Genomic DNA, 16,121 nt, shown 5'->3' with positions numbered 1-16,121 from the left:
TACTTTATGCCCACGCTTGCACTACTGGTGAACAACCTTTAACGCACATATGCTTGGGTTATCGGCTGCTTTGCGGCGAGTCATAGTTAAGATCGTCCGCGACGCCATCGTCACCGTCCGTGACGCACAGGCTGAGAACTTCAATTCCAGTACGTGCCGAAACAACTCGTATTTTTCGTAACGATACGAGCTCGAAAACACGCCTGCTTCGATGCGCTAGTGGGCTCTTGCTTGTTAAACTACACGCGATCAGTATGCGGCGAGTGCTAGCCACTGTTGCATATTAGCTAAAGTGAGACGCAAGTATCGACGTAGTTTCGTAACGCAGTTGATATCAAAGCACTCCGCTTGTACTGGTCACCGATTAAGCTGTTAAGTTTCATGATCTCCGGTGAGCGTGCCAGTGTCGCGCAAATTAATGCATCGCAGCTACTCTCCATCGTGCCAATTGCGTTCAACTTATCCACGATATTCGCCAGCTTGAGATACGGCGCTTTTCTTCGCTGTTTTTGTCGCAACTTAGTGATTTTATCTGGCATCAAACGAAATTGCATTCTGTCAACACCGTCATCTGCTCCGTCGTCTGCTAGGCATCCGGGTCACTTCAGGGGATCACAGGATCGCAGCTTCTACAAACGACATGCCAGAAAAAGTAACTGAAAGCGCTTTAGTATTCCTAAATAATCTAAAAATAATTTAAAATAAATGCAGTGTCTTTGTTGTGAAGATAATACAAGAATTCATGGTTTAAAAAACAAATTTTTTTGTTGGTTGTAATTTTTCACCCACACGAAAGCGCAGCCGTCGGCGCCATTGCAGCGCAACCGACACGTCGTGTTTTGTATTATTTGCCTCTTTGAGGCATTGCTTGAATACTTGTACGGCGGACACGTGTGAAGAAGTCATTCAATAGGAAGGTGAGCAGAAGTGTGCTTTGGAAGCCAACGGCCAGGATTTCGGCCTGTCAACATTGGCGAGTTTCAACGGGTAAGCCATGAAGAGTGCTGCGACGTCTTTTCATCTGTTAGGTGAACGAAGACTCCTGCGCCGTTTTACTAAGCCTGGATGAATCGCATGGCCGGTGAGTCCCGCTCTGCGTTTCTTTGCTAATGATCTGTGTTCACACGCGCTATTTGTATGCGGCTATATCGAGATGCGAGTGGAGGCAGTCCGCCTGCGGTTGCCGCAGCTATAATGCGGCGCCAAAAAAGCAGGGCCTATATCCTGCATGACAAGTGTTGTTCTCATTGTCTTTATGTGCATTTATTACTCGCGTGCCGTGGTAAATAAAAATGGCACCAGATATCACAACAGAGTTACGCTTTCGCTTGCTAGCGCTTCCACACTCGGTGCAAAAGCATGGATTTGCACTGCGTAGAAGACGATGAGCGAGAAGTGCCGCGCGGCGGAGCGCTCGCGCTAGGCCAGCTGCGATCAGACACCGCACTATTTTGATCAGGGTTAGTACTCATCGGATTAGTGTTTGTGCCTTAATATGCGTCATACTAAATTTTGAGACAGTGATCGCATGCGAAAGGCTAGTTCATATTCATCGCCTTGTCATTTGTAAATTTGTCTGTGCTTCCCCAGTAGAACAGGATTTGAGGCAGTGTTATGTCAAAGTTAGATCAATCTTGCGTCTCCTGAGCTGTAAACGTTGATGCTTCCTCTCCTGAGCACTGCGAGCTGTCGGATATGCAACTTCACAATTATTTAGGATTTCTACCTTTTTGCTATATCCCTCGCTTTTGTGGCCCGCATTCAAGTCGTTCGCCATTGTCGATGGTTTTTTTTGTTACTTATTTTCGCTTTGTTATTTATTCTTGGTTGCGTGCCATCAGCTGTGGTGCCAGCGATTCTCCGAGCTCGGAACTCTTCCCAGGCACGGGATCCTACCCACAGACCTCCCTTCGCCGCACTCACAAGTGTTCTTTGGTATTTTTTTGTTTCTCTTGCCTTTACTTGAATTGCTAGTCGACAAATTTGTGCAGCTTTTAATTGTATGCAGATTTGTTAAATGCGCTAGCAATTTTTCTATGATGCCAAGCTGTGCTGTGAGATATCAAGCTTCTTGCTAGTGAAGGCATGCTTTGTTCCATTCTCTCTTGTCATTTAACCAAGGCAGACTGGTTGCAACTTTCAATTTAATACCTAGACATTGGTGCAAGGCACCATGATAGGAATTAATGAAAACCTGCACATCCGATATTCAATTTGGTGTGCGGTATTTCAGCCAGCTCATCTTTCAGTGTGGTTATAACAGTCATTGTGACTATTCTCAAAGAATGTATATGGGTGCATTACATAAAATCTGTTCATTTGTTTTGTCATGGGCTAGCTCATTGGTTTTTTATTTACTTATATTACGCCTAAGTTTAGTTTTTAAAGCAGTAGACGATTTCCTCTCTTGTCATTCATGACATGGCTATAGCCACTGACAGCTGTTGCTCTGGATGTATTTATTTGCAGTTTCCAGCGGCCAGCATCTATTGGGCCATGCGTGCTTCCTGCCTTCGGCTGTGTCATCCCTCCTGATCCGTTCATGGTAGTTATTCTTTTTCAGTGATGCATATCTTAGCTGCCTATTTAGAAAAATATTTTCAATATAGGCTTGCAGCTAGGTTTAGAAATGCATGAAACTCTACATGCACTTTACAGCAATACCTCAGCTTATAATTACCGGAACTGTAGACTTGTACAAAATATAGTCGCTGATGTAGCTCTTGACGCAGCTGCTGTTAACATAAACGTGCTTTGACATTGCACACCTGTTGCCTGGTATGCATATGTGTCCTCGAAAAGGACCTATATGTTCATTTATCCCTTTAAAAACATTGTGCTCTACAATGATGGTTTACCAGTATTTCTGACACAGAGACCAAATTGTCAGTCAGTAATGTAACATTGCACGATGACACCAATTCTTGTATGGTATAGCATCCTTGCAATGCACTGGGCAAGCTGCTGTCAGCACAGATTTATTGCTGGTTTATTGCCATAGCATATGGTTATACTGCACAGTTTGTACCTCTACCTTCTTAAAGCTGTATACATGAAAAATTTAAAATTAGTTGAAGGAAAATTCAAGGAAATGTAACAGTAACTGTCTCACATTTTGGTAGACACTTGAACCATGATATAAGGGAGGTATATAGAAGGGAAGTAATGAAGAGCTGATGCCCATGTTAGATGCCCCTCTTTAGTTAAATATAGCTCGCAATTAACACATTTGGTGCAAAACAAACATGGAACTTGCACGCTCACAAGCACCCTCATGTCAGTAAAACAAAGTGCCAATGTTGCCGTACTTTAGAGCTTTGCTCCTAAAAGTGCAGCTGACTGCTGCTCAAAGTTGAGAGCAAAAATATGTCTACTTTTCCTCATGCGCAGTCTGCGGTGCTGGTGCCATTTGCAATGGTGATTGACATTGAGTTGCATGATGCTCAGTCTGTTCCTGGAGTTAGTGATTTTGTCTGTCGTGTGAATGTGCTGTTAAAATTAGTGCAGAACAATGGTTCTCTAGTTCATTTTAGGTAACTGTCTCCTGTGCCACATGCTACCACCCTTTTTCCTCAAATTTCCTAATCTCATTTTGCCACCTGATTGCCACACATTCATGCATTCACCTACTCTTGGAATCCTCCCAGTGTTTTAGTGTGGTATTGCTTATTTATATCTTCTCTGCATTACACATGCACTGCACTTCCTCTTTTTTTGATTTAGTCAAAACATCTCTGTTCCTGTTTCTTGCATAAGCATAAGAGGCAACTCAAGTGCACCATCTGGTCTTGTGATGCAATGAGTAGGGTGCTTCGTTTTTGGGTAAAACCTCGTTTCTTCCTACTGTTGCACCAAAAAAGATTCCTAAAGATCAGGTTCAACCCAATTTCTGTGCAAATGTGCCTGTAAGAAAGTGTGGTTTGAAGGTGCACAATGCGAAGAACTGCTGGAGTGTAGTGGATGTCACATAATTCTTCTGACAGATTTTTTAAACAATTCTGGTTATTTTATTTCTCTTCTAATGTTTGTTTGTCGGTTGCTTATAATTTTTGGATAAACTGAAAACTACATGTACTGACTGGTATTTCATTCCAATAATTATTCCCAATATTATGAAGCTGTGTTGGAAGGTAGGTGTGCATTTAGTATGCGTGCTTTGAATTCAGTGATTGTTTCTGCAATGCAAAATGGAGGACAGGTCTCTGCTGTGCGAGGTTTTTGCAATGGAGTGAAAGTAGCTGGAGAAGCATTTGCTACTGTGTCACCCAGCCAAAAGTTCTCCCACAGACCACTGAGCTTCTGAATACCTATGGCTTAAAGCTCGAAGCTCTGGTTGCCCTTTCTGAGGTTTTCTGCATTAACGAGTGCAAGCCCAAGGGCTCAGAGCTAACAAGCATTTGAAACCATAGAGCTATACACAGTAGTGCTGGGGCCGTGCAGCAAGTCAGTGTGAAATAGGTCGCGATAAACATGGTTTACTGTAGAAAGCTAGTGTGAAAAAATAGTTGCGCTCACAGAAACCGCTGTTTCTTAGTCGGTCATTGAAACAAAGCAATGCATTTAAAATCATTTAAAATTTTATATCTCACTGATCCCAGAATTTTTTTCCAGCTAAAGACCAAGAGTTGCATGGAAGTTGTGCAAGCCACCAAGTTGCGTGTGATTTTTGCCAGGGACCTGGAGCAGGCTGGGAAATTAGTGGATGGCCAGTGGTATTCACTCAGTAAGGCAAGCTTTTTCTGTAAGTACAGTTTTTGGCATGGCATTGCTTAGGAACGCATGCACTAATCTGACTACTCTATGCCGGCCCATGCTTCAAGAATAATGAAGTACATGAAAAAAATTGATTTCCGAAAAACAATTGCCGCTTCTGGTATGTTTTTTCAGGAAAGTATTTTCCATTTAAAGGGATGTGAAAACCTTAAAAATAATATGCTTGTTGCGGCTTTTTTTTCAAATTTCTTCCACGTCTATGTTGGCCTGACCTTGCAGCTTGTCTGCATGAGATTGGCTGCTACCTACAGTTTGCTTTTTTGTTGCTTCTTTATTGCCTGTCACAATCTTTACTTTGCGTGGCAGTGTCATGCAGTTTGGGAAGTAATCTGATCTTATTTCTGCATGGGCCTGTAGTGCAAGCTTTTGCATGTGGGGCAGGTTTATGGTGTCCTTTTGTTTGCTGTAACTGCAGTTTGGCCATGAGGGTTAGAGGCTTAGTCCTTTTTTTATTTTGATGCAGTGTCATATACTTCATGCATAAATTAATGAAGTAAGCACTATTTTTTGTAATAAATGAGCATTCATTATAGCTGTGGCCATTATAAGTGCACTTGACTCTAAAATGGCTTTCTTTCGGCATTCAGTATTACATCTTAAAACCAGCCGGAAGACACAAAACAGGAGAAGAGATGAGCACAAGATGAGGCTGGTCTAACAACTGAAATTTTATTGAAGGAAAGTGGCAAAAGAAGACCTGCAAAGAGATTCAAGCACGCAAGACCGCAAAGCAGTGAGAGGGCAAAAAATAACCGAAAGGCACTGACGTACTAGTAAACCATCTAAAAAACTAATTCCTTACAGTGAAGGTTCACCGACGGTTTAGCCAGGCACTTGTTTTAGCATTACTGATGTAGTAAGCCTCAACTATATCAGGACAGATTTATCACTTCCCTAAACCACTGATGTGCCGCAGAAATCAGGCGTGCAAAGAGAAAGGTCGTCCTCCGATTGCATTCACGAGATTGAACGTGCAGTGTCAGGTGAAATTTCGCCTTCCTCTCTATACAGTGAAAGTGCTCTCAGCCAGGCGCACATCCAGATATCTGCTTGTCTGCCCATAGTAGTTTCATCTACGAGGCAGTGGAATGCAAAAAACCGGTTTACTTTTGCAAGTGGTGAACATTTTTTATCTGCCACTGTGCATAGCGGACGATTACCCGTGGTTGTATCAAGCCTAGTTTGAACGAAGAAGCAAAGGGCTCCTACCTTACTTTTAGCGGTCAAGACAACAGCAACATCATACTTTGGTGCAACTTTCTTGGGATGGTGCGAAATGGCGTGGAGGTAAGGTATAGAGCCCGTCTTTTTGTGCTGCTCAACTATGTCAGCATCATGTGAACGGTGTTCCGTTCCCTCGAGAGAGTAAAAACACACTCTGACAGGTGCGCAAGATGGGCAAGTGGGAACCCAGGTGCCATTGGCTTGGAAACCTGCTCCGAGAATGCATTCTAAACGCTGTGATGGCATGACTTCCATAAAGCAGTCGTGATGCATGTGATTGCCAACCTGTCCTTCACCAGCCTCGAGTGGTTCAACTCGTAGCTAAGAGGCTTCCTGATCTTGGGCTTTGGCGCCAACATATGTGGTCGTCCGCAAAGCGCAGGTCTAAGTCAAGAAGCTACAAACGGTTATGCTTAGTGAAATTCAGACCTAAGAGATAGGCTTTGACCACATGCCTAAAGATTTCTAAAACGTCTTGTGCCAACTTATCTGAGCCCTCCTTGTGCAAACAAATTAGGTAGCTATCAACATAATGAAATGCTACTATGCCGAGGCCTTCCAAACAGGGCTTTGATGCGGTATCGACTCTGGACAGAAGAATGTCGCGGAGGAACAGTGCAACCTGGGACCCTCTGCATATGCCTGATTTCTGATGTAAATACTGCCTTGCCAACTCACAAAAGTGGAGTTCTGTGGAGTTCTAGTTTCTTGTGGACAGCAACCTGGGCAGGTGCTCTGCAGTGAGCATCGACATGGAGGGCCTGCACTATTCATTGTCACATGATAGACCTCTGAGATATGTGCAAACTGCATCAGGGTGAACAATGAACATGCTTTTATAGATGATTGCGTGATTTCGGTTGCTGGCTTCTTGGGGCTGTTGTCCTTTTACTGCAAATCCTCATTTGTCAGTTGGCAGGGCAGTATTTACACGCAGGTCGTACCTTTGCTCAGCAACATTTTTTTGTCTATAAAGTCAATAAGGGATTAGAGCCCTGTTTGGAAGACCTTGGCATAGCAGCATTTCGTTATGTTCATGACTGTAATTTTTCTGGACATAGAAGGCTCAGATAAGTTGGCATAAGATGTTTTAGGAGTCTTTAGGGCATGCGGTCAAGGCCTGTCTTTTACATCAGAATTGTCTAAGCAGAACCGTTAGCAGTTTCTTGATGCAGACTTGCGCTTTGTGGACGAATATGTTTGTCGGGGCTACAGCTAAAGATCGGGGAAGGCTCCTTTTAGCTACGAGTCGGACCACTCGTTGTTGGGGAAGGATGGTGAAGAGGTGTATTTGTCGCTGGTTAAGGTCAGTAAAGATGGAAACACTTGATGGGTGTGCAATCGTGTGCATGACATCAGCTTTAGATAAGTCATGCCATCACTGCTGAGGACGCATTCTTGTAGCAGGTTTCCAAGCAGCTGGGTTCCCACTTGCCCATCTCAACAACCTGTCATAGTATGTTTTCACTCGCTCGAGGGTAAGGAGCACATACTCCAATGATGCTGATACACCTTACCTCCAAAGTATTTCACAGTCTCAAGAAAGTCGCGGGAAAGCGTAATGCTGCTGTTGTCTTAACAGCGAAGTGCAAGACAGGAGGCCTTTGCGCCGCCATTAAAAAGGCTTGATAAAACTGGGTACTTGTCCACAATAGACAGTGTCACAAAAAAAGGTTCACCACTTGCAAAAGTAATGGAGTTTATTGCGTTCCACTGCCTTATGGCTGCAACTAATATGGGCAGACAGGCAGATATTTGAATTTGCACTTGACTGAGCACTTTCACTCTATAGGGGGAAGGCAAATTCTAATCTGGCACTGTATGCTCAATCTTGTGAATGCAAATCTGAGGATGACATGTCTCTTTGCATGCCTAATTTCCACGGCACAGTGGTTTATGGAAGGGATAAATCTGTCGGTAGATAGTTGAGGCTCACTACATCGGTAAGGCTAAGGACACGTGTGGCTAAACCATCGGAAAACCTTCACCGTCAGGAATTTGCTTTTTTAGATGATTCATTAGTATGCCAGTGACCTTTGATTGCAATTCGCCCTTTCACTGCTTTGGGTTATTGTGCGCTTGTATCTTTTCGCGGGTCTCCTTTTGCGGCTTTCCTTCAATGATGCCGCCGCAGTGGCTCAGTGGTTATGGCGCTCGGCTGCTGTCCCAAAAGACGCAGGTTCGATCCTGGCCGCAACAGTCAAATTTCAATGGAGGCGAAATTTTAGAGGCCCGTGTACTGTGCGTTGTCAGTGCACGCTAATGAACCCCAGGTGGTCGAAATTTCTGGAGCCCTCCACTACGGCGTCCCTCATAGCCCGAGTCGCTTTGGGACGTTAAATCAAATAATCAAAATCTTCAATTGAATTTTTGTTAGTCCCGCCTCTTGAGCTCATGTCTTCTTGTGTGTTCTGGCTGGTTTTAAGGTGAGTCAGTACCAACTCGGCCAGTCATAAGCCTTGTTCAGTATTACAACATTTTGAATAAAGTGAGAAGTTTACTAGGCTATGTTGCCGGGGGTCGTGTCTGCAGCAGTTGTGGGCAACTCAGAAGAGATAGCGTCATACGATTGGTTGTGTAATTGGCAGAGGATGATGTGAGGATGCTGCTCGAAAAGAAAATTTCATAATCGGATAATTATTTACAGCCAAAAATGTCCAAAAAGTGACTGGGCCAGAGAAAAAGTGCTGCGAAATTTGAAAACGCTGAAAGTAGGTGGAGCTACAGCGTTGTGCCAAGTTTGAAAATCTGGAAGTATGGACAAAGCCAAAGCTTGGCGCCAAGTTTGAAAACTCGAAATGAGCAATCACGTGACCAGTGATAAGTGTCCTATACTTAACCAGGAGATAGGAAAAAGAATGATAAATTAGAGGCAATTAGGTAATTATTGAGAAGCGAAAGGCAATGAACGCGTGATTAAACTGAGCGGGTATTCAGTGGGCGGGCAGGAACGATCCGTGGAGGGAAATTTGAAAACTCGAAATCGTTGCTGGGATGAAATGAGGGTAAAATAAGAGTTAATTGATAACCAATCAAGTCAACAAGAAAACAACCATGGTGCCAAATTTGAAAGGCGACCAGTGTCGAGGAAGCATCAACGCTTTCACATTTTTTTGCGCCGGTAGCAGCGGTGATCTCTATTTTTTGTTTTTTTCAGCCAAGACAAAAACCATTTTTCTTGGCTCATGGACGATGTATCTAGGATCCTGTGGCCAGGACAACGCTGGACAGCATGCATCAGCAAGCTCGAAAAAAAGCACAAAACAGTAAATAAATATTGATCATTTTCATTTCAATTCTAGTGGTTTTGTGCACGAATTATTCTGAAATGCACAAAGCTTGTGTTAATTGACAGGCGACCATTAAAAAGCTGTGCATTTTTGTGCATAGCCTACTCCAGAACACAAATCCTGTGTTAATTGACAGGTGACCGTAACGACGGTTACACAGTGTACGAGCACTACACAAGACACACTACAGAAGACAATTCAAACTACAGAAGACAAGACAGACTACAGAAGTCAAGACAGACTACAAAAGAGAGGACAAACTACAGAAGACAGACTATAAAAGACAAGACAGACTACAGAAGACAGGACTACAAAAGACAAGACAGACTACAGAAGGCAAGACAGACTACACAAGACATGCCCAAAATACGACAAGACTACAGACTACAGAAATTTTCTGTCTTAGAATCCTGTAGTGCGTTTTGACTGGGAAGTACAACCAACACAGCTCTTTACTATAAAATATGGGGGAAAGAAAAGAGATAAAGGCATAAAAAGGAATGTGAAGATTTATGGCCAATGGCCAAAAAGGAACACTTCACAAACAAGCGGTGATAAAACCTAGGTCTTGAAAGCTAAAAACAATAAAAGGTATAACAAGCAAAAAAGTATAACTAGATAAAAGACCATAAAATAACATGGAAAAAAGATAAAAACCAAGCTAAACATACAGATCAACTATAGGAGGCGCTCAAAGGTGATGAAAGTGCTAAAAAACAGTAAACGTGGTGGGATGGTTGCGCAGCTAATTCCTCTAATTTCGTGCCAGATAGGCAAGATCTTTTTCTGATTGTGAAATAGAAGGCTTGATAATGCAGTTGTTCTTTAATGATAGTATGTTAACTGCTTCAGTGAGTTCACGGGGCACCTTGTTTCTGCTCCTCGCTATTACTAGAGTTTCTTCAAATTGGGGCAAACAGCCTGTTTTCAGCACCGGAACACAACAGTCGAAACAGAAAAAAACAATTGAAAGTCACAACACTAGAGTTGAGCGTCAACTAAAGCCTATTTCTTTTCTTTCTTTAGCGTGACCTGCTTGTGCTACATAGTAAATTTAGTAGAAGGGCAGAAGACGAACGCACCAGCGCTGCCAGTCAACGTAAATTATTTTTTTTCAACGAAATAATAATAATACTATCAGACGAGCTGTAGTTGCAAGTCAGTGCTCGTCCTTATTGCGTTCTTTCCTAGTTCGCATGTTGTCAACCAGAGAAACTCGAGTTGGAAAGTAAGTTAAGAAAGAGGACTGCTACTAGCAGCACCCAAGCGCGTGAGCTCCACAGGGTATACAACTTTACGGAGATTTATATTGTGAGCGAAGAAGAGACGACCACAGAACTGACAGACACCTCAACCATTTAGAGCTTTGTTGTATTAGAGTGCTATCTGTAAATGTATTTCTTGATAATGATTCAATCAGTTCAAACTAACCGGCCTTGAAAAGCTTTTTTACATGTCCGGGGATCACACAACACGAGATCCGGCTTGGTTCTTTAGGGGCCGAAGGAAGATGCATGAAGAGGCCGATCACCCTATCCAAGCGCTTTTTCAAGCAGCACTGCCAAGCCTACAGTACGTGCAAACACTGCAGCACGCTAAGGTGTGAAGCCAGACAAAGCGGTTCGTAATTGATGAAAAAAGGCAGCGCAAAGAAACGATACATAAAGTTCAACTGAAAAACAGAGGCGCTCCCCCCTCCCTCCTTCCGACTATACCGAAACTAAGAATTTTCTCTAGGCGGCGCTAAATTATGTCTTCCTATCCCCACCACCGCCCAATAAGGTAATTCCGGAAGGATGTCTTGGTCGAGATAGCCGCAGGCTCCTTTGTCGACGTGCCGTGGCTGATGGCTTTGTTGTCGTGTTGCTGCTGACGATTTCGAACGATTAGAACCGAACTATGATACAGCGAATTTCCCTTCTCCAATTCTTGCGTGTGAGTAGTTCCGCATGCTGTTTTCGAAAGCCTTGCCCTTAGAAATAACCCTGGACTGCTCTGCCCTAGCTTGATTATCCAGAGTCAACAAAACTACAAAAACCTAAACGTTAGGAACAAGCACTAAAAGCCAAATTAGTTGCTTTCCTTTTTTTATTGATCACAGGTAATACATATGTTTAGATTAATGGGGGACAGCCAATTTATATTCCCACTGTGTTAGCCATTTACTGGCGCCGCCATGCAGTGCGACTGCACCCGCTGGTCTTCCTTGTCTTCCCCGGCTCGTGCGTTCGTTCTCTGTGTGCATCTGCCTGGCTAGTTCTGATGTACCCTTCTGCCCTTTCGGTCGGCTTTCGGTGACATTTTGATTGCAGGTGCTGGGTAATTTCTCAATGCACGAAGAGCTCCCGGGAGCATCCGACGACGCCCAGCTAGACCCCGTGGACACAACACCTGTCCACAAGACAAGCCGCCGCTCGCGAGGCTTGGATCCTAAGTTTCGAACCCTGACGGCACCACCCCGCACAATGACGTCCACTGCGGCAAGTCAGAGCACCCAGAATGCCGTCAGTTCCCCACCTCGGCTTCTTTATGCGCCTCGCACTCCCACGTCGTTTCATGGCGACAAGTTCGAAGACGAGGAAGACTGGTTGGCCAGCTAAGACCGAGTCGCTGCGATTAATCTGTGAGACGAGGACTGCAAGCTACACAATTAATGTCTATTTTGCCCTGGAAGACTCCACCAAGACGTGGTTTGAAAACCACGAGTCCGCTATCCCCACCTGGCGAGACTTCCGGTGGCTGTTTTTCGAAACCTTCGGCAGCAATGAAAGGAAGGAGCGAGCTGAAGTTGCTCTGCAGTCCCGAGCGCAGCGGCCAAATGAGAGCGTCGCCATTTTCGTACAAGACATGACGCGGCTCTTCAACCGCACAGATCCTACCATGTCTGAAACGAAGGTATGTAATCTTATGCGTGGAATCAAAGAACAGCTTTTCGTAGGAATTGTGTGCGACCCTCCTAGCACAGTGGTTGACATTGCTCGGGAGGCGACGAGCATAGAGCGCACCTTGCAGAAGAGGTTCGCGCATTGCGGCCGTCCGGCGAATATAACTGCTATGGACGCCAACATGCCACTGCCCGGCACTGAAAGTGAAGCCCTCCGTGAGCTTGTCAGGAGCACTGTGCGCGAAGACCTACAGAAGCTTCGCCCTGTCTAGCAACTCCCGGGTGTGTGAGCCATCTCGGTTGTCATTCGCGACGAAGTACGTCGAACTGTGCAGCCAATGGCCGGTCCCCAGCCGCTGCCTGAGTCCTATGTCATGACGTACAGTGAAGCGTTGCGCAGCTCTGCGCCAGCACTACCGGCGTTTTACTGCCCTACTCCTTCTGCACCGCATCAACGCTTTTCAACTTCGCCTGTCCTCTCCTACACACGACCACCCCTCAGCAAAGCACAAGCGTGGCGCACATGAACCAACCGGCCCCTGTGCTTCCATTGCGGTGAAGCCGGCCACATAGTACGCCGTTGCCCGTATCGTCGGATGGGCCTGCCAGGGTTTGCACCAGACGCACCCCGGCCACGCTATGGTGAACAACCCCGTGACATCGAGCAGTACCTGCCGGCCAGCGTCCCCCTTGCGCCTTCGCCATCGCCCGTCCAAGTCGCCGTCGCCCGGCCGGTTCTCTTCCCCAGGTCTCCAGCCGTCCATCCGGCAGTCCCGTAGTCCACGCCAGGAAAACTGAAGACGGCGACCTCTGGGGGTAGGGCCGCCGTTGCTCCGCAATTCGAACAAGATCCTCCGCTCGCCGACTTGACCCTTCAACCCGATCTTCCACCGGCTCCGACCACCTTCCGACGCCCAGAACAGCCTCTGCTGGATGCCCCATTTCTACAAACACCTCGACCCTTCACTCTAGAACCTCCACGACGCCCATTCCAGAAATGAGGTTGATTCAGCCGAAATGCCGGTCCTCGCCGACAACCACCATGTGACTGCCCTCGTCGATACCGTCGCAGATTTCTCCTTTTTGAGTCGTGGTCTTGCTACACTCTTGAAAAATCTGCTGAAACCCTGGCACGGAACACAAATTCGGACCGCTGGCGGTCATGTGGTGATGCCGCTCGGCGTCTGCACGACTAGGATTGAGATTCGCGGTATCATCACTGGTTGCTTCGCTGTGCTGGCTGAGTGCTTCAAGGACCTGATCCTCGGTCTCGATTTTCTTCCTGAAAACAGGACTGTCATCGACGTCCACGAACTCATGGTAACATTTTCGGCCCGTGCGCTATAGCCGACGACAGTGCGCCAGGAAGACCCGTTTTTCGCGTGTCCAATGACCACATCACTCTACCACCGCGTGTCAGCTTATTTGTTACGGTGGCCTGCGACAACCGACGCGCGTCCAACGGCATCGCAGAAGCAAACTTGTCTTTACTGCTGAGCCAACCAGTCTGCATGGCAAGGATTGTCGTTGCCCTGCAGAACCAGCGAACTCAGCTTCTAGTTACGAACTTTAGCGCCGAATACCGCCACTTGGCCAAAATATAGCCATCGCCTATTTCGATGAATTTAGCGAGCCTGCCACCCACAGCGCGTTGTCAACGTCCCGAGACACCCCTTCAGGAGGACCTAGTCGAACAGTTAAGGATGACGTGAACCCTGCTTTGAACACTTATCAGCAGCGGCGCTTGCAAACCATCCTCGACTCTTTTCATGACGGCTTTGCGACCACCTCTAAGGTCAGTTAGACGTCCACAACGAAACGTCACACCATCGTTGATGACAGTGCCCATACAAACATCAGCATCTCCATTTCTTTGACCAACTGTTGGCATCTTATGGAATCAACAACTAGTCAAAAAAACGGAATGCTTGTTGACTACAGTCAACAGCAGTCAATAATTTTTTTTATTAAACTTAGCCAACACTGTCAGTGCCATTGACTGCAATCAACGCTTGATAACAAATTTTATACTTACCTTGTCAACAAAGTTGATGCTGTTGACTGCATTCAACGGCCATCAACAAAATTTATGCTTAACGTTGTCAACACTTTCGATGCTGCTGACTGCATTCGACAGGTGTCAACAAAGTTTATACTCAAATTTATCAACGCTGTCAATGCTGCTGACAAAAATCAGCGAGTGTCCAGAATATTTATATCGACCTAGTCAAAAGGTGTGTTTCTTAATGCGTGTTGAATTACATAAGCATAGTATGGTTAAACTAAGCCGAATATATATTTAACTTAGGTAATCAAGGAGAATTGCCTTAATATATAAAACCTTTTATTAGCACTCAAGTAGGCTGAGAGAGCCCTATTCTTTTCCCTTGGAAAATATTACCAATATCTTGCGGATTTTTGAACAGGATGAGGTGGGATCATGCATCATGCATAAAAAAGCAAAATCGAATGTTGACATTAAGTGAGGCGATTTCCAAAAAGCTTTTCTTGAGCATTTTATTCTGTTAGTTTTTAAGTATAATTCAAAGTTCTTTTTTCATAGGTCCAAAGTAAATAAAAGTTCAGTCATGTCACAAAAACTGAAAGAAGTTCCGTGCACATTTAAAAATGCAAGATGTAACTTAGAGGCGATATAGTTAAAAGCTGTATATCTTTTGTGCCCGCAGCTTTGTGTTAGTCGCTGAATTATGCAGAACTGCCTTATAGCGAAGTAAGAGATAATGACGGATTAAAAGTTTTGGGATGTCTGTCAACAATATGTATTTGTAATATTGGTAACAAGAGTTGGCACCATTCTGTGGCAGAAGATGATGATTAGGGCCAATTTTTGTCTCTGGTAAGTGCTGTTCAAATACAAAGATCTTTGCATCGCATGGAAGCAAATAAGTGTTGCTGCCATATGATCACAATGGCACAGAAAGAGTTAAAAATTAACAGATAATGGTTCACTGCTACAGGTAAAATGTAGATAGCAAAGGTATCAAGGACACGCATATTATAACACAAATGACAAAAAACAAATAAGTACACAATTCATGGACCTTTGCTTGCCCAACTAATTACACATGTCTATATTACAAAAAAGAGATGTATAATACAGAAATAATATACCAGACTAGTTTGGTGTGTGCTGGTGTAGACATTCTAGTGTGTTATCGTGCTGTGATGTGCACGCCAGGGTGGGTTGGTGTGGCCTGGTGTGCACACCAGACTAAAGTGCACATCAGAGCGCTGGTGTGTGCTAATGTGCACATCATAGAGATGGTGTGTTCTTGAGCATTTAACAATGCCCACAGAAGCCAATTTATTCGCTCTGTTTGGATCATACTTAGCTCAGCATAATTATCAAATAGAGATGTAAACAATTACTTCACACCACAAAATAATATTTGCATTTTATCAAAATAATTGCATGCCTAATATCACGGCGGTATACACAGTCTCTGTTGGAAATCTGACAATTGAAACTTACGCGTCAAGGCAACTTCGAGTGCCTTTCAGGGGCGGATTGTGGTCACTCGAAGACACTGAGGCGCGAAGTGCCTTAGTCTAAGTGGAATTCTGTAACAGTTCACAGTATTCATTTGCCGTGACACGCGCAACGATAATAGCCACGCGCCAACGCCTAGCGTGCTTCCCAACGCCGTTCAAATCCAGCGTGCTGGCTGCCAAGTAACAGGGCAGGACACACCAACTCCGAACTCCTTGACATCCGGGCATTCTAGCGTGATATTCAGTTAGGCCTTACGCCGCGCCGCGTCAGGGTCCGTGCTGCTGTTGTGCGAGTGCTGTTTATGGCTTTGATTTCAAAATTTCTACTTCAAACTTGCGTTTGGGTTTCCTGCTGATCGTAGCTAGCGCCGCGTGTCAGCATGCATGCAGCCCTTCGTGTACTTTTTCAAAAGTGACCATGGCAAGAAGCATGGAGC

General features: G+C 44.9%; 1 long non-coding RNA gene across 1 annotated transcript; it reads left to right on the top strand.

Annotated features, from left to right (window-relative positions):
* Window positions 1-1,854: 1,854 nt before the first annotated feature.
* On the top strand, window positions 1,855-9,236 carry LOC144102089 (uncharacterized). Its single transcript, XR_013308174.1, has 4 exons — window positions 1,855-1,935; window positions 2,470-2,545; window positions 4,612-4,741; window positions 9,155-9,236. It is a non-coding gene; the product is annotated as an uncharacterized LOC144102089 (long non-coding RNA).
* The last annotated feature ends 6,885 nt before the right edge of the window (window positions 9,237-16,121 follow it).

The sequence above is a fragment of the Amblyomma americanum genome, chromosome 1, assembly GCF_052857255.1.
Source record: "Amblyomma americanum isolate KBUSLIRL-KWMA chromosome 1, ASM5285725v1, whole genome shotgun sequence".
Classification (NCBI taxonomy): Eukaryota; Metazoa; Arthropoda; class Arachnida; order Ixodida; family Ixodidae; genus Amblyomma; species Amblyomma americanum.
This window is presented reverse-complemented; position numbering and strand designations above follow the sequence as displayed.